This window comes from Panthera pardus, unplaced genomic scaffold (assembly GCF_024362965.1).
Source record: "Panthera pardus isolate Hobbes unplaced genomic scaffold, ASM2436296v1 HiC_scaffold_24, whole genome shotgun sequence".
Taxonomy (NCBI): Eukaryota; Metazoa; Chordata; class Mammalia; order Carnivora; family Felidae; genus Panthera; species Panthera pardus.
In genome coordinates this window covers 82,603,147-82,625,464 of record NW_026526810.1, presented here as the reverse complement: position 1 = coordinate 82,625,464, position 22,318 = coordinate 82,603,147, and the positions used below count along the sequence as shown (strand labels likewise).

At 33.0% G+C, this 22,318-nt stretch overlaps 1 protein-coding gene across 6 annotated transcripts in view; it reads right to left on the bottom strand.

Annotated features, from left to right (window-relative positions):
• Positions 1–22,318, bottom strand: part of LRFN5 (leucine rich repeat and fibronectin type III domain containing 5) — a 249,238-nt gene that overhangs the window by 95,604 nt on the left and 131,316 nt on the right. The window contains exon 3 of one of the 6 annotated variants that reach the window (XM_019426076.2): positions 17,192–17,225. The exons of the other annotated variants lie outside the window; for them this stretch is intronic. The gene's annotated coding sequence lies outside the window, so the exon portion shown is untranslated. The remainder of the gene's footprint in view (positions 1–17,191; positions 17,226–22,318) is intronic. 6 annotated transcript variants of the gene reach the window in all.

The window sequence follows — 22,318 nt, the reverse complement described above, 5'->3', positions numbered from 1 at the left end:
AAGGAAAAATGAAGACATGCCACATCAGTGTTGGCTTCTAATCAGCAACATCAGCGCAAGCAAGAAGTGGAACATTGCCTTAGAGCCAACCTACAAATTAAGGAGGAATGTTTTCAGACATGGAACTCACCAAGATTTCCTCGCTAAAAACTTTCCCAGGAAGCATTTGAAAATGGCTGCAATAAAGTGAGTAAAGCAAGAAAGAGTAAAATCTATGGTCCAAGGAACAAGCTGATCCATTGTTCCAACCAGATGAGCAAGTAAGGGAGGTCCCAGTATAACACTTTGCAGCAGGCTTAGAGGGCAAGCAGAAAGTCTGGGATGAAGCAGGACATAGATAAGAAAATCATTTGTGAAAAATGTCGATTATCAGAAATGAAGATGTGAAAACCTAAACAATGAAAGAAAAATTAAAATACATTTAAGAAGATCAGGAAAAGCAAGAAGCCTTAAAAAACAAAAAATGTAAACATAGTAAATTTTAAAACTGACCAGTGACAGGTGTATGGTATATCAGCTGAAGTATAGATTTCTTATAAGAAATATTTAAACTATAAAATGAAGAAAATTTGAGTGGGACAAATGAATACCTTGGGATGTCAGTTTTCTCAAAGATGATAGATAGGTAATTTTTATAATTTACATATAGTCACTTACATTGTAAAATCCAAAACTTTGCATTGGAGGGAAATTTAACAAATTCTAAGTAGAGAAGTATAAAGATTCTCATTTAATTTTTTTTTTTTTTTTGAGAGAGAGAGAGCAAGCAGAGGACAGGCAGAGAGAGAAGGAGAGAGAGAATCCCAAGCAGGCACCCTGAGTCCCGCTTAGATAAGAAACTATTAAGAAAATAAAAGGAAAGGAAAGGAAAGGAAAGGAAAGGAAAGGAAAGAAAAGAAAAGGAAAGGAAAGGAAAGGAAAGGAAACGAAAGGAAACGAAAGGAAACGAGAAGAGAAGAGAAGAGAAGAGAAGAGAAGAGAAGAGAAGAGAAAAAAGGAAAAGAAAAACGAGAAGAAAAATAATGACAACACTTTTCCAATAGGATATTAAAAAATACTAGCAAGTTGGGGCACCTGGATGGCTCGGTTGGTTAAGCTACCAATTCTTGGTTTTGGCTCAGGTCATGATCTCACAGTTTGTGGGATCGAGCCCTCCTTTGGGTTCTGTGCTGACAGTGTGGAGCCTGCTTTAGATTCTCTCTCCTCTATCTCTGCCCCTCCCCCTCCTCTCTCTCTCTCTCTCTCTCTCTCTCTCTCTCTCTCTCCCCCTCTCTTTTTATCAAAATAAACTTAAAAAAATACTAGCAGTTTATACAAACTTAAAATTGAACAATGCTATCAAAAGCACCAACCAGTTAATAAATAAAAATATAGTGCAATGATGAAACCTGAATACAAAATTTTTAAATCATCACAAAACAGAGAGGTGTTAATATTCACTAATAAATGGCACTGAAAAATCTGTTTAAATCCTGAGAAAATAATCCAGCTGGTTATCATATTTCATAGCACCTGGCCAAATAGATAAATATTTTAAAAACCATAAAAATCTAGGGGCACCTGGGTGCCTCAGTTGGTTAAGCATCAGACTCTTGATTTTGGCTCAGGTCACAGTCCGTGGGTTCAAGCCCTGCATCAGGCTCTGTGCTGATAGTGCAGAACCTGCTTGGGATTCTGTCTCTCTTCCTCTCTCTCTCTTCTCCTCCCCTGCTGGTGTTATCTCTCTCTCTCAAAATAAGTAATATTAAAAAAATATTTTAAAAACCCATAAAAATCTATAAGGAAACACGGTTTATTAACCTCATGAAAAATAAGAAATTTCCATGCATAACGTATCTAAACTTACCAAAAATTTGACACATTTGATTTAATACATATTTGAAATTCAGTACATTAAAAACCACCAGAAAAAAAAATTGGTAAATAATTAGGAAAATATTTACAACAATTACACAAGGAAAGGCTCTCTTAGTAATGAATCTAAGGAAAATTATTTTTTTAATAAGGAAATAAATGAAACAAAAAATAGTAAAATATTAGAATTACACTCAAAATCTTTAATGATTACGGCATAGAAAAATACTAAGAAATTATTATCTTCTATACCTAATTGAAAAATATTTGGAAGTGTCTGTTTAGTGAACATACTTAAAGCAAGAAATACAGCAGTCAGATGCTTATGAGGCTATTAACTAGGGCAATATTCCAGAGAGGGTCATGTGGAACTCTATGATATATAGTATTGTAGAATATATACTGATATAATAACATCTAGTAAAATGATCCTTAATTACTCTCTAATTAAATAGAGATGCAAACAAAATTAGATGTGATATATTAAAATATTCAAAGTATAGCAAAGGTTAAATTTCCTAAGGTATGCACAAAGAAAATATTACTCAGCCTTTTTAAAAGCTTTTTTTGAAGAATATTAAATAATGTAGAGGAAATGCTCATAAGCCAGATTAATTCATGATAAAAATCTGAAACTCTACATAAAATACAATTTCAATAAATTTACTTATTTACCTACCATATGTATTCAAATCCATAAACTTATAAAAATATAGAATATTGGACATTCACTAAACATTTTAACAGTTATAATATCTGAGTAATGTCTATGAATTATTTATATTTTCCTCATATTTTTATGCATTTTTACAGTAATCACACTTAACTATTACAATCAGACAAAATTACATTCTTAGAAAATTACAACATCAGTCTTCTATTGAAATATCATATGATAGGCAGGAATTTTGAAGACCCTAGTATTATCAAACAAAGCAAATACACAAGAAAGAGAAATGGTCAGAGACGGGGCATGAATGAAGTAGAGTTATGAGTAAACTGCAGCTCCTGGCATAGAGAGTTTGAAATTTCCTGAAATCTCTAGGAAGTGATTATATTCTTCTCACATGGGTCATGACTTGAATAGTCATGTTAGGAATAAAACTCTGGTAACACAGTTACAGGGATAGACCACAGACAAGAATACCATTCCGGAGAGGGCCATATTTATAAATATGAGACTTGATATGACAGAGCCAAAGCAGTGAAAGTGAGAACGATGAGTAAAATCAATAAAGTTGGTGACAGATTAATGATAGAAGTAGGTGACAAAAGAAATCCATAATAACTCTCCTGTATCTGGCTGTGGCAAAGGAATACAAAGGCAGTAGATTTTCAAAGATAAATTCAATTACAGATATCATGTAGTTGAGAAGCATTTGGGACATTCGGATGGATATTATATAAAAATAAATAAATAAACAATTGATAGCAAAAATCTCTGGTTAGAAAGTAATGAGTCACCAACCTTCTTTGTGCTCGATCCACATTTCTCATTGGCAGGATCATCCTTGGACGCTATGATCATCTAGTTCTAATCTATACCTTAGGAGTAGGGTGACTGCATATTATGGTTATGTTTGGGTGAGTCCCAGTTGATACCCATTGCCTCAGAATACTGATTGGGTTAACATTTGTCCAGCTAAAAATGCTCCAATTTGGTCAATGGATTTTAATGTCACCCTACGTGAAGCCAGGGGTCTTGTGTCGAAACCCATCGGATCTTTTGAATAAATATTCAAGCATTAGAGACAACAAAAAAATGCACCATTATGTGGGCAAATAATGTGGTCTTTTCTAGTAAAATCATATTACAAAATTTATAGTATTATAAAATTTTCTCAGAAGAAAGCTATTTCAAAATTAAATATATATTCATTATTAAGCATGGGATTTTTGTATATCCTAGAGAATGGAGGAAAGTCTGACTCATATCAAACCTGTGTGTTTGATAATGCTTTACATAAATTTTTGAATGCATTTACATATATCATACTTGCTGCAAAAGCTTAATTGTTGTTCTACCATTTTGATAACCAAAGTTAAGGAATTGGCATACTTTTTATGATATCTTAAGTTCTAGACACAGCAGTAATCATTTATTAATGAGTGATACTCAGAAGCCTTATCTACCATAAATAAATTTTCAGGATAGCCTCACCTTTGAATAAAGAATGGTCAACTCCATCCTCTAATAAAGGATGGATATCTCCTCTCTTTCAGCAATATGACCTGAAAATTGGGATGTAATAAACCTCGTAATGGAAAGACAGAATTGCCAAAGGCACTTTTATCAGTAATAAACCAAGACAGATATTCAATGACACTGTTGACAGGAAATATTTTTAAAATGAAATGATTGTGGCAAAAAGTACCAATCTAAGTATCAATTAGTCTTAAAAATTTTTATGACCCATATCAGAATTGAGTAAATATTTGGGAAAAAATTAAGTGAAACAAATGTTGATCTCAAATGACAACACACCATATGCATAGTTTAATCATTATTACCTATTATAACCAGTTGATATCACTTTATTATTGAAGATGACTGGTCACTCCTTACAGGCAGAGAAATCCGTTATGCTCATGAGACAGGTAGATAATCACACGTGATCATCTACATTTCTAGAGAAAATTATCATGACAGATCTGTTATCACTTTATCTCCAAATTATTCTTGAGGTATTTTATAAGCAGTGGCCTACTGAACATCTAAACTATAATCTCAATAAAGTTAAAATGATTTCTAAAAGACATTTTAAAAATAGGTAATCAAAAGATTGCTTTAAGGCAAAAACATAATACAGGTAATAAGTTGGCTCATAAAGTTAAAAATTTTAATTCATCTGGAGGCCAAAACACTTTAAATCTATTTACACCAAAGAGCATAGCCTCAACAGAGGCTCTCATACAGAGAGCAAAACTTTGCCAATTTATGTGGAGAGATAACTAAAAACAAAACAGTATCTGTGGATTTTAATATATCTTTGTTGACAGAATATAAAGGAAAACACAAAATGTATATAGATTTGATCAAATAGTGAACAGGTGAATCCAATGAATATATGTAATGTACATAACACCCAACAATAATAAAATAGTTATATCATGCATTCATGGATCATTTAAAAATTTGACTATATATTAGTCCACAAGATAAAGTCTCAACACATTTTAATCTAGAATCAGAAAGACTATGGTTCTTGACCAAAATTAATGAAACTTTAAATCAGTTGTAACTGTTACAAGATAAGAAATGTCCCTAAATAATCCATTTACAAAACAAAATGTAAATAAGAAAATATATTGAACTGAATGTTGGTGAAAATACTATACATCAACAATGTGTTCCAACTAAATTAGTACTTAAAACAAATTAATGAAAGGTTGGCCTTATATTTACATACTACTTAGGAACTAAGGTTGAAAATTAATTAGCAAAAATAAAATAAAATAATCCAACTTCAGTAGTTAGAAAAAATTCCTCAAAACAAATCATGAGGAGTAGCAGGAAGAAAATAATTGTGATGAAAGCTGAAATTAGTTGAATAGAAAGCACGCATACCAGAGAAAATATCAACAAAACCAATAGTTAAACTTTAAAAGACAAAATACACAAACAGTTCACAGTTCACTGGTAAAATTAAAAATGAAAATACAGAAGTGCAAATACCCAAGACCAGGAAGAAAAAAGAAAATAATACTACTGAAGATGCAGACATAAAAATAATAAAAGTATATCACACATACATAAAGAATAAAATTTTTAGTTTAACTTAAATGTATTAGCTCCTAGAAAAAAATATATATTTCAAAACTAATTTAAATGGAAATGAAAAACCTGAATATTCCTGTAATCACTATAGAAGTGAAATCTGTAATTCCAAATCTTCGCACAATGAGAATTCCAGGCTTAGATATCATAATAATGTTAAATTCTACCCAGCTTTTAAAAAGAAATAACTCTAATCCTATACCAACACTTTCAGAAAATATAAAAGGAAGGGATATTACCCCAAAGCATTTTATGAAATAACATTACATTAAGCATATGATAAAAGATGTTTATAGGAAAATCTCACTCATAAACACAGATGTAAATATCTCAAGAAAAATATTAGTAAATCAGATTCAATAAAACATAAAAAGGATCACATACCATGGCCAATAGAGTTTTATCCCAGGAATGTAAAGCTATTTAGACATTATGAAATCATGAAGTGATCTTAGCAGATGTTGAAAAAAAATGATGGATGATGTACACTAATTATTAAGGTTAAAAATATTATTGGCAGATCAAGATTAGAGAACAGCACACATAATATTTACAGTGAAATGTTTAATGTGTTTTTTAAAATAAAGAACAATGATGTTTTCTATTACCAATTCTATTCAAAATTTTACTAGATACTTATCTATCAGAGTAAGATAAGAAAAAAAAGAATAAATAAGAATTGTAGAGGACAAAACAAAGCTGTCATTGTCCATAAATTTTAGTATACTTGGGAGTAGAAAATACATAAAATCTACAGATACATTATTTAAAAAAATTTTTTTTTAATGTTTATTCTTGAGAGAGAGAGAGAGAGACAGAGAGAGTGTGAGTTGGGAAAGACACAGAGAGAGGGAGACACAGAATCAGAAGTAGGCTCCAGGCTCTGAGCTGTCAGCACAGAGTCTGAAGCTGGGCTCGAACCCTCAAGCCGCGAGACCATGACCCAGCCGAAGTCGGACGCCCAACCAACTAAGCCACCCAGGCACTCCCAGATATTTATTATTTAAATAAAAAGGAAAGCTCAGTGAATATTCTAGATGCCATATCAAAATGTAAAACTCTACTGTGAATTCTCATTTTGACAATGACTACCTTGATATGAACTAACTCTCTAGAAAAAAAGTGGGTGTGTCTATGTGTATATCTGCTTACAGTGATCAAGGTAGTGAAAGTTTGTGAAAAGATCCAGATGAAATGCAAAGTTCTTCACTGTGCCCCCAAAGTGAATCAAACAGCTGGGTCACTATAATCCTAAAGGAAATTTCTGATTCTATAGTGAAATAGAAGACTGTGACACAATGCTGAACATAACTTTAGAGAGTTCCAGTGCTTGAAGCAAAAAAAAAAAAAACAAAACCCACCAGCTAGGGATTTCCAAGTGGGAATGAATGGCTGTAGTTAAACATCCAAGAATTTTAACTGGAATGAAGAAGAGTTTCATCTACACACAAGGGCAGGGCTTCATCTAAGAACAAGTGCAAGCTACAAACTACAAATACAATGGTCCTCAGAAGGACTAACGCCAAACCTTAATTGGAATGTAGTGAACATCCCTCACTTTACTTGGATTTTCTAGCAAAAGTACATCCTGCATGTGATTTCATCTACTGAGATATCATCTACACACTCAAATTATTTTCAGAATTTTTCATATCCAATAATTGGAGCAAATTTAAAAAAAATAAGCAGCCAAATAAGAAGGCAATATTTGCACAGAAAAAAGTAAAAGACACAATTACAAAAGATATAAAGCTCATCAGTTGCCAGACACTGAAATTAATTGAATAGGAAAAAAAAAACCAAGAAAAAAAAATATTAACAAAACCAATACTCACACCCTTAAAAGAGAAAATACACAAACAGTTCACAGGTCACTGAATAAATTTACTTACTATGAACTAGAAGTTAAGTGAAAAAATTTAGGATTATGCAAGAAAACTAGAACTTACTAAAAACTTCAAACATAAATTCTAGAACCAAAATTTAAAACTCAATAGATGGAAATTAAACATTTTGAAAGAAAAACCAAAAATTTGGAAAACTAAATTGGAAGAAAATATCTGGATTAAATATTAAGAGGAATGATGACTAGGAATCCAGAAAAGAAAAATAAGAGCCAGAGGCACCTGGGTGGCTCAGTCGGTTAAGTGCCTGACTTCGGCTCTGGTCATAATCTTGCGGTTCGTGAGTTGAAGCCCCACACCCTCACTGGACTCTGTGCTTACAGCTCAGAACCTGACGCTTGCTTCAGATTCTGTGTCTCCCTCTCACTCTGTCTCTCCCCCACTCACATGCTATCTCTGTCTCTCTGTCAAAAATAAATAGACATTAAAAAAAAAAAAAATAAGAGCTATATGGAACATGGTGACCAGATACACCATCATGTAACTGGAGTCCCAGAATAACTGTCTTCCAGACAACAGAGAAGAAGCAATATTCAAGGATACAGGAGCAATATTTCTTAAATATGATAAAAAGTATCAAGAGATTCAAGAAAACCTATGAACCCTAGTATCATAAATTAAAAAAAAAAAAAGTATAACTCACTGTCTTAATTTACTCAGGCTGCCATAACAAGACACCAAAGACTTTGTGCCTTAAGCAATGGAAATTTATTTTCTCAGAGTTCTGGAGGCTGGAAGTCTAAGATGAGACTGCCTTCATGGTCTGGTGGAGTATCTCCTGGCTTGCCAGTCTCAGAGTGAGCAAAATTTCTGTATCTGTTGTCTCTTCATATAAAGTCCTTAATCCCATCCCATCATGAGAACACTACCCTCATGACCTCATGTAAACCTAATTCCTTTCCAAAGGACTCATCTCCAAATACCATCACACTTGGGGTTAGGGATTCAACATGTAAATTTTGGGGAGAAGACATTCAGTCCATAACCCTCACTTCATTGCATCATAAAAAAAAAATACATAAAACAAACACAGGGAGAACATCTAAACACCAGTAAGAGAAAATGTAAGTTTTCTCTTCAAAGAAAAACAAAAAAATAACAATGAGAAAACAATGAAATGAAACAAAACATCCACAAACTTAAAATACTATGCCTAGTAAGTTTTACATCAAAAATTAAGGTAAAAATAGAGATTTCTACCTCCAGCTATGACGAAGTAAATGGGACTAATACACCTTTAACCTTTTGAACAACTAGAAAAAGTATAAAAATATGATACAACAGTTTTGTACAAAGGATCGCATTGAATCCAGCAAACAACAACATACAGTTTATTGTATCTGGCTTCCATGAAAAAAAATATCAGGAATGCAAGGAAACAAGAAAATATAACCCTAAACCAGGAACACTCAATCAATAGAAAAAGATGTACAAACAAAAGACATGATGAAAATAGCAAAGCCATTAAAACAGTTACAATAAAGATGTTCCATATGCTCAAAAAGGTAGAGGAAAAAAATGATGAGAAGACAAATGGAAGATATACAAAACAGATCGTGGGGAACTTTTAAATATGAAAAATACAGTATCAAAACAAAAACAACAACAGGGGCGCCCGGTGGCTCAGTCGGTTGTCTGACTTCAGCTTAGATCATGATCTCATGGGTTTGTGAGTTCAAGCCCCAGGTCGGGCTCTGTGTTGACAGCTCAGAGCCTGGAGCCTACTTCAGATTTTGTGTCTCCCTCTCTCTCTGCCCCTCCCCTGCTTGTGCTGTCTCTCTCTCTCTCTCAAAAATAAATAATAAAAATATTAAAAGAAAAACAACAGAAGATGATATTTTTGGCAGATTAGACACCGTAGAAGAAATTTGGAGTGTATGTGAAGACACTAGTAATGAAAGCTATACAAAATAGAGCACATGGAGAAAAATTCTAACAACAGAAACAATAAGATAAACAAAAACAAAAATGAAAAAAAAAATAAAGTTCAGATCATCAGTGACCTGTAAGACTACCATGCAAGCTAACATATTTGAGGTTGGAATCCTAGGAAAGTTCCTGAGCAAGAAAGAAATTTGACAAAACTATGGCTGACCTATTTCCAAAGATTATTTTAAAAAACAAATGGGGTGCCTGGGTGGCTCAGTCGGTTGAGCATCCAACTTCGGCTCAGGTCATGGGTTAAAGCCCCACGTTGCTCTCTGTGCTGCCAGTTCAGAGCCTGGAGCCTGCTTCAGATTCTGTGTCTCCCTCTCTCTCTGCCCCTCCCCTGCTTGCGCTCTGTCTCTCTCTTTCAAAAATAAATAAACATGAAAAAAATTAAAAATAAAAAACAACAAATAAACTGACATATGGAAGATGCTCGACCAACACCAAACAGAAGAAATCTAAAAAAACTACACCAAGGCATAACTTGATCAATTTTCTGCAAAACACTGATGAAAACACAGCTAGAAAAACATGGACATTACATACAGAGGAACACAATTCTAAAAATGAGAGTACACTCCTTCAGAAATCAATATGGAAGGAAAGAGTTCAGAAAGAAAAGAGTGGAGAGATCTTCAAAGTAATAAAAAAATATGTAAAATTAGCATTACAAAAATAACTTTAAAATAATACTTTTAGAACAAATGGAAACTGACAAATTCATCATTTGTGCACTTATATAAAAAATTTTTCTTGAGATAAAAGGAAACTGATACTAGATAGAATGAAGTTATGTAAATGGTAAATATGGGGGTAATGTGAAAGTATTTTTCTCATTGTTTATCTCCTTAAAATGAAATTGAATGTTTAAAAATAATAATCCTATATTGTCGAGTTTATTTTACTTTACACATGCAGAGTATATGTCATATTTTACTTCTCCACATAGATAGAGTTCTATCTATGTGGAGAAGTATAATATGACAACAATGACAAAAGACAGAGTAGAAATATGGGCACAAACCACTATATATGTGAGATGGTAGATGGGCAATATGGTATAATTTAAAGGTAAACTCTGATACATTAAAGATGTATATTATAAACCCTAGAACAAACTCTGAAAAAATAAAACAAAGAGATAGAACTATACAACCTAATAAGTAAAATAAAATGGAATAATAAAAATACTCAATTATTCTAAAAGAAAGCAGGAAAAGAAGAAAAATTTGAACCAAAGATATATGACACAAATAGAAAACAAACAGCAAGGGGCACCTGGGTGTGTCAGCAGGTTAAGCATCCGACTGCAGCTCAGGGCATGATCTCTTGGTTCCTGAGTTTGAGTCCAGCATCAGGCTCTATGCTGACAGCTCAGAGCCTGGAGCCTGCTTCAGATTCTGTCTCCCTCTCTCTCTGCCCCTCCCCTGATCATGCTCTGTCTCTCTCTCAAAAATAAATAAACATTAAAAAAATCTTTTTGAAAGAAAATAAACAGAAAAATGGAAAATTAAAACTCAATCATATTGCTAATCACTTGAAATGTTAATAGTATGAATGCTGCAATTAAAAGACAGAAATTATCAAATTGAATATAAAAACAAGAACCAACAATATGTCTTCTAAAAGAAAGCCATTTTAAATCTGAGAATACAAACAGATAACAGCAAAAAGGTGGAAAGGATAGATCATGTAAATACTAATCAAAAGAAAGCTAGAGGCTCTAGTAATATCATTCAAAATAAATTTCAGAACAAATAATAACAGAAATTAAGAGTAATATTTCATAATAAACAAGGTGTCAATTTCTTTCAGTTATAATACTAAAATGGCATTCAAATGTTAGCAGGCCTTTATATATAAAAAACAATGAAGACATTTTCAGATAAACAAAAACAAGGTATATCAACCTACCCACAATAAAGGAAATGCCAAAGGAAGTCTTTTAGGATATAACAACTGACTCTATTGTGTGGTAAATATTTCACATTATATATGTGTATCAAATTATCACATTGTGCATCTTAAATTAACACAATATGTCAATTATATCTCAGCAAAGCTGGGAAAAAATTAAAAAAAATGAAAAGGTTTCTGCTCCCACATATTTGGAGGTTGTCACTCCAGTCCTTATAAGATAAACACAGCTGAACAAACAAAACGTCAGTGACTTTTCTTAGGCCAATTAGAGAACTGAATTCACAAGAAAAACTGCCACCATGAAATCCAGAAAACCAGGTACAGCCAGAAAGACACAGCCAACATATATATACTTACCTTGAGCAGAAGCTGTTACAACCATAAATTGTAAGGAACAATTTAATAGTAATTTTGATACACAGCTGAAAGATGAGAGTAAGAGTGAAGTCACAGCCTTTTAAGACCCCCCACATTCATGGGTTTTACCTCCATAGATCCACCATGAACTCAGAGAGAAAAGAGAAGAAAAATCCCCTTATGCTTCTGCCAGGAGGAAGGGGAAAGTAACCCTTTTTAAGTACATCCTGATCATTCTCCATAAAAAAGGCATATTCTTCAAAGGAAAAGATTTGACCACAGCCTTGTTCTGCTTCTAAACCTTTGGAAAATGATCCCCAACCACCTCAGCCACATTTAGCCTTTCTGACTCACCTGATAGGAGGGAGAAAAGCTATGACACCATACAAACACTTGTGAAGCACAGTCAAGAGTCACACCTCAGCTAAAGACAGACTAAATCATAATATTATAGCCAATTTCTCTTTTTGCACTTGCTACCACCAAAACAGAGTTCCAATACACTGAGAGTTGGTTAGCTAGCTGCAAGACAGAGACTTTTTCCAAGGATTACTAAGAGAAGCCCACAGGTATGAGGGGAGACAAAAACAAAGGCCCTAGAAGAATTTAAAGACTCTGGCACTTACACTACAGTACATACTAAAAACTGTGCATCTCTAGCCAGATGAATATAAATCTTAAGATTGAAGATCTATTTACTTCAATTCCTTTCATCCAGTACAAAATGTCTGATGTTTAATACAATTAAAAAAAAATAGCAAGGTATGAAAAAAGCAAGAAAAGCACAGACTGAAGAGAAAAAGCAAGCATCAGAACAAGACTTGGATATGACTCAGATATTATAGTTATCAGAGAGAAAATTTAAAATAACTATGATTAATTCATTAAAAGCTATAAAAGGAAAAGTAGACAACATGCAAGAATAGATGGATAATATAAGCAGAGAAATGGCAACTCTAAGAAAATAAAAAAATAATGATAGAAATAAAAGTACACTAGCACAATTAATACCTTTAATGCATTCATCAGTAGACGAGACTTAGCCAAGGAAAGAATGAATAAGCTTAAAGATAGGTCTATAGGAACTATTCAGACTAAAATACAAGTGGGGAAAAAACAGTACATCCAAGAACTGTGGGAAAACTTCAAAGGGGAAACACAAGCAATTGGAATATCAAAGGAAGAAGAAACAGATAGTGGAGAAGAAGAAATATGTGAACTAATAATGATCAAAACTTTACTACTATTAAAAAAAAACAGCCAACTATAGATCCAGGTATGTAAGAGAACATCACACAGAAAAAATATTGAAAGAAAAACAAACAAACAAAATTTACTTAGGCATATCATCTTCAAACTGAAGTAAACCAAAGATAAAGGGTTAAATCTTGAAAGAAACCAAAAGGGTAAAGAAACCTTACTTATAGAAGAATAATTGTGAGAATTATAGTAGGGTTCTCATCAGAAACCATATAACAAGAAAGTGGAGTAAAATACATAAAGTACTAAAAAATAAATAAATATAGGGACACCTGGGTGGCTCGGTCAGTTAAATGTCTGACTTCGGCTCAGGTCATGATCTCACCATTCATGAGTTCAAGCCCTGCATCAGGCTCTGTGCTGATGGCTCAGAGCCTGGAGCTTGCTTTGGATTCTGTGTCTCCCTCTCTCTCTGCCCCTCCCCTCCTCATTCTCTATGTCTCTGTGTCTCTCAGAAATAAATAAACATTGAAAAAAATTTTAAAAATAAAAAGTAAATAAAAATAAACCAATGTAGAATTGTGTATCCAGCAACATTTGCCTTCAAAAGTAAAGGGGAAAAAAAGATTTACTCTGACAAAAAAAAAAAAAAAAAGATTGAATTCATCACAAACAGACAGGCTCTGCAATAAGTATTAAAAGAAGTTCTTTAGGGAGAAAAAAATAACATAAGCCAGGAACTTAAATCAACACACAAAAAAGAAGAGCATCAGAAAAGGAAAAAAAAAGTACTTTCCTCATTAATTGATTTAAAAGATAACTTTTTTCAAAAGCATAATCATAAAAATGTTTTACCTGAATATAACATATAGTTATGTAACATGAATGTCAACAATATTTTAAGGGACAGGGGCACCTGAGTGGCTCAGTTCGGTTAAGTGTCAGACTTCGGTTCAGGTCATGATCTAACAGTTTGTGAGTTTGAGCTCCACGTCAGGCTCCATGATGGTGTCTCAGAGCCTGGAGCCTGCTTCAGACTCTGTGACATACTCCCTCTCTTTCTGCCCTTCCCCCGCTTATGCTTTATGTAGCTCACTCCCTCTCTCTCTCTCTCTCTCTCAAATAAATAAACATTAAAAAATTTAAAAAAATATTTCAAGGGATAGGAAAAAGAAATTGGGAATGCTCTGGTATGCATATAGTTGTGAACTAGTATAGTGCTATTTAAAAGTGGACTAAATTTGAAGTAAATGTATATTTCAAATGCTAGGTAAACCACCTTAAAAAATCTTTTAAACAAAAGTATCATTAATACACTAAGAGAAGAGAGAAAATGAAATAATATAAAATGTTCAATTAAAACAGAAAAGGCAGAAAAATTAAACCAGCTAATAAATTGAAAAGAACAAGTACAATGAATATAAAAAATTAGAACATTGTAAAAATTAATACAACTATTCCAACAATTATTTTAAACATAAATGGTGTAAATACTCAAAGTAAAAGACAAAGATTGTCCAATTCAATTTAAAAAATGCTTAACAAATACTCCCTCTCTTTCTGTCCCTCCCCTGCTCATGCTTTGTCTAGCTCTCTCTCTCTCAAATAAATAAATAAATACAAAAACAAAAACATACACACAAAACAGATGATACAAATTACTAATAACAGAAATAAGAGGGTCATCACCACTGTTTCAACGGACAATAAAAGAATAATAAGGGGATACTCTCTATTTCTTAATGATACTGAATCAACAATCAACAATTTTCTAAAAAAGAAAGCACTTACCCAACTGTCTCGTTGGTGAATTCTACCAAACATTTAAGGGGACATGATATTGATTCTATACAAATTCCTCCATGAAAAAGAAGCAGAAGTAACACTCCTTAACTGATTCTGTGTGGCCAGTATTAGTCTAATACCAAAACCAGATAAACACTGCAAGAATGGAAAACTACAGACCAATATTTCTCTTTAACATAAATGTCAGAATATTTAAAACATTAGCAAACCAAATGCAACACTTAAAACAATTTATAATAAACAAATGAGAATTATTCTGGGCATACAAGGCTATTTCAAAAATTAAAAATTAGTGTTCCAGGGCACCTGGGTGGCTCAGTCGGTTAAGCATCTTCCAGCTCAGCTCATGATCTCACGATTCGTGAGTTCGAGCCCTGCATTGGGCTCTGCACGGACAATACAGCGTCTGTTTGGCATTTTCACTCTCTCCTCTCTCTCTGCCCCTCCCTGCTTGCTCTTTCTTTTTCTCTCAAAATAAATAACAATTTTAAAAACTTAAAAAAAAAAGAAAATCAGTGTCCCATAACATCAATAAGCTAATAAAGAAATAAAGTCTGTATCAAATTGATGCAGAAAAAAAACACAAACTTTTGGCAAAATCGAACACCCTTTCATGATAAAAATTCTCAAACAATTAATAATAACAGAAAACTTCCTCAACTTGGTAATAAACATGTACAAAATGCATACAGCTAATATCATACTTAAGGACGTGAAACTGGATGTTTTCCCTCTAAATTGGGAACAATGCAAGAATGTTCCCTTTCACCACTATATACAACATCATACTAGAAATCCTAATATTTCTAACACAATAAGACATGAAAAGGAAATCAAAATTATACAGATTGGGAAGGAAGAAATAAAACTGTTTGCAAACAATATAATCCTCTACATAGAAGATTCTGGAGAACTGGCCAAAAAAAAAACTCCTGGAATTAATAAGTGAGTGTAAATCTAACAGAATATATATAGGATATCTAAGTGAAAATCTGTGCACATGCACAAAAATGTTCTTTATTTGCATGACCTTAAGCTTGAAATAACCTAAACATTCATTAAATAGAGATAAATTTTAGTACATTAACAGATCACCATAGAATGATGGATATTTACAATTTGCAACTATATGCAACAATTGAAATACATTCCAAAATATTAAAAGCAGAAGTTTAAGCAAAAGAAGCAAGGTACAAAGGGCAAGTACAGTATTAATCCTTTCCTATAAAGTTCAAAATCTGACAAAACTATATTGGTTATAGAAGCATATATAGGAAGTGAAACTCTAACAGAAAACAAATCTACTATCACATGGCTTAGATTATTACACGGTTTCTAGCTCAGTGAAAAGGGATAACATTTCAGATAGAAGCAGAGAAGGACAATGGCACTGTTCTATTTCTTGAACTGAATGCTAGTTTCACAGTTATTTACAATGCATTTTTCATTAAAATATACATATGTTTTATGAACACTTATGTTGTGTTAAAGGTTGCAATAAAATAACACATTTTCAGTAAAACATTAAACCATAATCATAATGATAATAATCATAACAACAATGACCACCAACCAATGGGAGTAAATAGCGGTATAGAAAGCAATGATGATCAAAGAAATAAACTGCAAGATGGAAAACCAAGAGATTTTTTCTGTAAAATAGTAAAACAGTCCCAAAGGGACTTAAAGTTTTTAAACTTATATGCTAGAAGAAGATATGCAAGTTTCCTTCATTAATTGTCTGTGGGAGCTCAGATAAATGAAAAATCTTTTCATAGTCCCTAATTTTTCAACTATAAGTGAAGAAAGTCACACTGTTCTAAAATTCTATTCAATTATGTGAATATCTGCTTACCTGCATTTTTATTTATAAGATGTATTTTCTACTTACTTCAGATTCAGACTAGGAATTAAATTGAGCATGCTATTTCAGTTATTATAAGATTTTATATTTAAATATGTCAAAATCAAGCTTTATAAGAGTAGAGAAGGACATTATTCTGAAACTTGAGGCAATTTTAATAAGATGAATATTATCAAATTTTGAGGGATTCAAAGTCAAATCTTGCCTTGTGCCCCACCCAAATTTTTTTTTAAAAAGTAATCCATGAATTTTCTTACTGGTATTTTAATGCTGACTACAATGTAAATTGGGGAAAAAAGACCACATTAAATACAGAATGAGATAATAGATAATAGATGAGTTCCATCATCATTGATCCATTAGAAACTAAAACTAACCATTGCAATGGAAACTCTATATAATGTTCACTATGAAGAAAATGGTGAAAAGAAAAATTGGGCTTCTGTAGTTTGAGAAAGTATATATATCCCAAATTAATACTTACCATAAAATGATCTAACACAAACATTGTACACTATGGCAAAACATGAGAAACAGTTCCTTTAAAGTCAAGAAAAATATAAGAATGGCCACACTCACCATTTGCATTCAGCACTGTAAGAGAGCTCCTAACCTGTTCAATTAGATAATAGAAATATAATACAAAGGAAATTGTAATGATGCTATTTGTATAGATATTGTAAATAAAATTATATAATTACAAGAATTGTAAATGAAAATTAATAAGAATTTATCAAAGTTCCTTAGAAGACATAACGATAAAAAGCAACATTACTATACAGAACATCATTTGAAAAATGTAACATTTTAAAAGCCCATTTACAGCAATATAAAAGTTTGTGAAGAAATAGGAAAAAAATGCAAGACATATAAAGAGAAGGTAGAAACCTTTATTATACAACCTGAAAAAGTTCATTGATAGATAAATTTGATATTTAAAAAATAAAAAAAACCCACTTCTTCCCCAACCAAAATAAAAAATTACTACAGTAAATGTGAATTCAGTAAATTTTAACACATGATTTTTCACCAAACTTGCCTATTCCAAAAATTGAAACAAAAGGATAAAAAATAAAGGGCGAACATCAGCCAAGGAAATTTTGAAGGAGAGACAAAAAGAGTAGATTTATTCATTTTACAACCTACTAAGACCTATCCCTAGAATAATTAAATTACAGCATGGTATTTGTGCAGGGATGATGAAGAGAACAATGAAATAAAATAGAAAACCAAGAAATACGTCTGTGCATGTATGAAAGCTCTGTGTATGGCAGCATAGAATTTCAATTCAATGGGGAAAAGATGGAATATTCAATAAACAGTGTCACAACAATTGGTTAGCAGTATGAAAAAAATAAAATAGAACTGTACTATTCTCCAAATCCAATTTCAACACTATACAAAAAAATGTGAAGAGACTTTTAAAATATTAAAAGAATACATAAGAAAATATATTTCTTTAACAGCAGAGAACGATAGCTGAAATGATGCAAAGAAAAAAAAAAAGCACACACACACACTCAAAACCAAAAGAAACAATTGATAAATTCACTAAATTAAAATGAAAACATTTTATCTGGGTAAGGACTTCCTGAGATATTCCCTTTCCTGGAGCTTGGGATCCTTCGTGCAAACTCCTCTTTGTAAAAACGATTTACTTTCTTTGGTCACTGCACTGTCCCTTAAAATTAATAACTGAAATTATTAAAGATTAACAAAAAGCTGATGAAACTGGTTATAATAAAATACAGTGAATTAAGGCATCCATCCTATGTGTGAAGTGTTAAATATGTCAGTAGCTTTGTATTTAAAAACTATCCCTGGGTTGCTAGTATAGGTAAGCTCCAGATTGCTCACAGACCTACAATAAGTAAGACCTAGGAAAACTCTCAGCTGACATCGTAAAAGAGGGTGCCTAATGACCATATCCCACTATAGTCTGAGGCAACATAACCTTATCCAGATCACCACTACTGTGCCTGCAGACTGACTAATGGAGGGGCAGTTTCCCCTGACTAGATGGGACAGTGTCAAGTTTTCTTGAGGATCTGCAAGCTGTAGGAACAATACCACAACCCCCACTCTACTTTTACTTTAGTGTCTGTAAACAACTCCTGAATGGGGAAAAATATAAGCTATATGTTCCCCATATGCCCTCCTCAGTATCAAGGGTCTGGTGCAGGCATTAAAATAAGCTTGTGTATGACACACTATCTTGTGAGTTTGTGACTCATTTGAGAAGAAAAAATGTAATTCCTACCTCAACCCTTGAACATACAATATTAGTCTTTGATGAATATGGTATAACATTACTAAAGTGAAAAAACTGACCATAGATTAGAGGCAATTGTGTATGACTCAAGATATCCACAAAGGACTGGAATGCAAAATACATTTTTTTAAAACTACTATCATCTGATAAGAAAAACACAAGCTAATATAAAAATTAACAAAGGACTGGGGCGCCTGAGTGGCTCAGTTGGTTGAGCGTCTGACTTCAGCTCAGGTCATAATTTCATGGTCTGTGGGTTAGAACCTCGCATTGGGCTCTGTGCTGACAGCTGAGAGCCTGGAGTCTGCTTAGGATTCTGTATCTCCCTCTCTCTCTCTGCCCCTCCCCCACTCATGCTCTCTTTCTCCTTCAAAAAATAAATAAACGTTAAAAAAAATTAAAAATTAACGAAGGGCTTCACCAAAAAGTTAACATGAAAGGCCAATAAACTCATGCAAAGATTTTCAATATTATTAGTAAATCAAGTAAATACAAGTTAGTACAAGAATGAGAAACCATTCTATATCAAATATGGCAATTCTAAAGTAATATAGATCATAATATTTCATAATATATAAGGAGCTTGTTTAAAACCTGAAATACAGAAGAAAGTTCAACGATGAAACTATGGAAATGTTCATACCATTTTATTTTTAAATTAAGACCTTTTTTCAGAGCAGCTTAAAATTCACAGCAAAATTGAGGGGAAGGTAGATTACTCATATATTCAATATACTCAATAAGTATATTACTCATATACTCCCTGGCTCATACATGTAACCATTCTCCTGTTAATAATCACCACTAGAGTGGGACATTTGCTAAAAATAATGAAAGTAGGGGCACCTGGGTGGCACAGTCAGTTAGGCGTCTGACTTTAGCTCAGGTCACTATCTCTCAGTTCTTGAGTTCAAACCCTGTATCAGGCTCTGTGCCGGCAGCTCAGAGCCTGGAGCCTGGTTCAGATTTTGTGTCTCCCTCTCTCTCTGCTCCTCCCCTGCTCACACTCTGTCTCTTTCTTTCTCCTCTCTCTCTCTCTCTCAAAGATGGATAAACATTAAAAATTAAAAAAAATAAAAATAATGAATATGAATTTGACATATCATATCACTCAAAAAACATATATAGTCTACATTACCATTCACACTTGGTGTTCCACACTCACTTGGGTTTGGACGAATGTATAATGACATGTATCCATTATTATGGCATCATACAGAGTATTTTCACTACTTTAAATTCTCTGTGCTCTGTCTTTTCAACCCCTCCTCACCTGTAAACACTTGGCAATCACTGATCTTTTTTGTTATTTTGGTGGTCTTGCCTTTTCCAGAATGTTATATGGTTGGAATCATATAGGATGTAAGCTTTTAAAAGTGGCTTCTTTCACTTTTAACAGGCATTTAAGTTTCCTGCATGCCTTTTCACAGCTTGATAGTTCATTTATTTTTAGTGCTGAATGATTTCATTGTCTGGATGTACAGTTTATTTATCCTCTCACCTACCAAAGGACATCTTGGTTGCTTCCAAGTTTTGGCAATTATAAGTAAAGCTGCTGTACAAATCTGTGTGCACCTTTTTGTAACAACATATGTTTTTAACTCCTTTGAGTCAATATTAAGAAGTATGATTGCTAGATCATATGGTAAGAGTACGTTTAATTTTGTAAGGAACAGGCAAACTGTCTTTCAACTGTCTTCCATACTGCGGTACTATTTTGTATTCCCACTAGCAAACTATGAGAGTTCCAGTTGCTCCACATTCTCATCAACATTTGGTGTTGTCAGTGTTCCAGATTTCGGCCATTCTAGTAGGTGTGAATTAGCAGCTCATTGTTGTTTTATTTGCATTTCCCTGATGACATATGATGTGGAACATACTTCATCTGCTTTTTATTTATTATTATTTTTTTGCCATCTGTATATCTCCTTTGGTGGGATATCTGTTAAGGTCTTTGGCTCATCTTTAAAACATGTTGTTGGTGTTTTTATTGTTGAGTTTTGAGAGTTCTTTGTATATTTTGGATAATAGTCCTTTATCAAATATGTCTTCTGCAAATATTTTCTCCCAGTGTGAAGCTTGCCTTCTTGTTCTCTTGACATTGCCTTTCACAGAGAAGTTTTTAACTTTAATGAAGTTCAGCTTATCAATCATTTTTGTGGATTGTTTCTTAGGCATTTTATGTAAAAAAGACATCACCATACCCAATGTCATCTAAGTTTTCTCCTATGTTATCTTCTAGGTTTTTTACAGTATTGTATATACATACAGGTCTCTGATCCATTTTGAGTTAACTTTTGTGAAGGTTATGTCCAGTTGTTCCAGCACCATTTGTTGAAGAGACTGTCTGTTCCATTTTACTGCCTTTGTTTCTCCGTCAAAGATCAGTTGCCTATATAGGGATCTATTTCCAGGCTCTCTACTCTGCTCCACTGATTTATTTGCCTATTCCTTTGCTAATACCTCACCTTTTTTTTTCAACTTGTAGCTTTATAGTCAGGTCTTGAAGTTGGGTAGCATCAGTCCCCCAACTTTGTTATTCTTCAGTATTATGTTAGCTATTCTGTGTCTTTTGCCTCTTCATATAAACTTTAGAATCAGTTTGTCAATATCCACAATATAACATCCTGTAATTTTGATTGGTATTGAATTGAATCTATATATAAATTGGCAATTAATGACATCTAAATAACATTGATTTCTCCTCTCCATGAACATGGAATATCTCTCAATTTTTTTGTTTGTATGTTTATACTATTCTAATGTTTTACTTGCATGAGATCCTTTTATAAGCTACAAAATTTACAATTTGGGGATCATATTATATTACATATTTGGGTTTGTGATACAAGATAATTTTGTATAATTTTAATCAAAATTATTTTCAGATTTATTCTTGTTTTCAATTTGTAGTAAACTTCTATTTATTGTGAATAATTATAGAATGCTGGTCAATTTATATCCTAATGAAGTAAAAATTACTCTACGCCCTCACCACAGATTAGTAATCTGCAAGGAATTACAGCATATCAAAACACACCTAATACTGAAACAAGGAATAAGATATAAATCTCTCTGTAACCTACCATTCCTCATAAGATTGCCAGTGCCTTGGATTCATCATTCTTATTTTTAATGCATTTGATATATGTATTTTTAAAATTTTTTTTAACATTTATTTATTACAAAGAGCATGAGCAGGGGAGGGGTAGAGAGAGGGAGAGACATAGAATCTGAAATAGGCTCCAGGCTCTGAGCTGTCAGCACAGAGCCCGATGTGGGGCTTGAACTCACAAACTGCGAGATCATGACCCAAGCCGAAGTCGGACGATCAACCAACTGAGCCACCCAGGTGCCCCTTGATATATGTATTTTTAAAATAAGTCCCCAATATCTGCTGTTTCAAATGAGTATTTTGCAAAAAAAGTATAAAT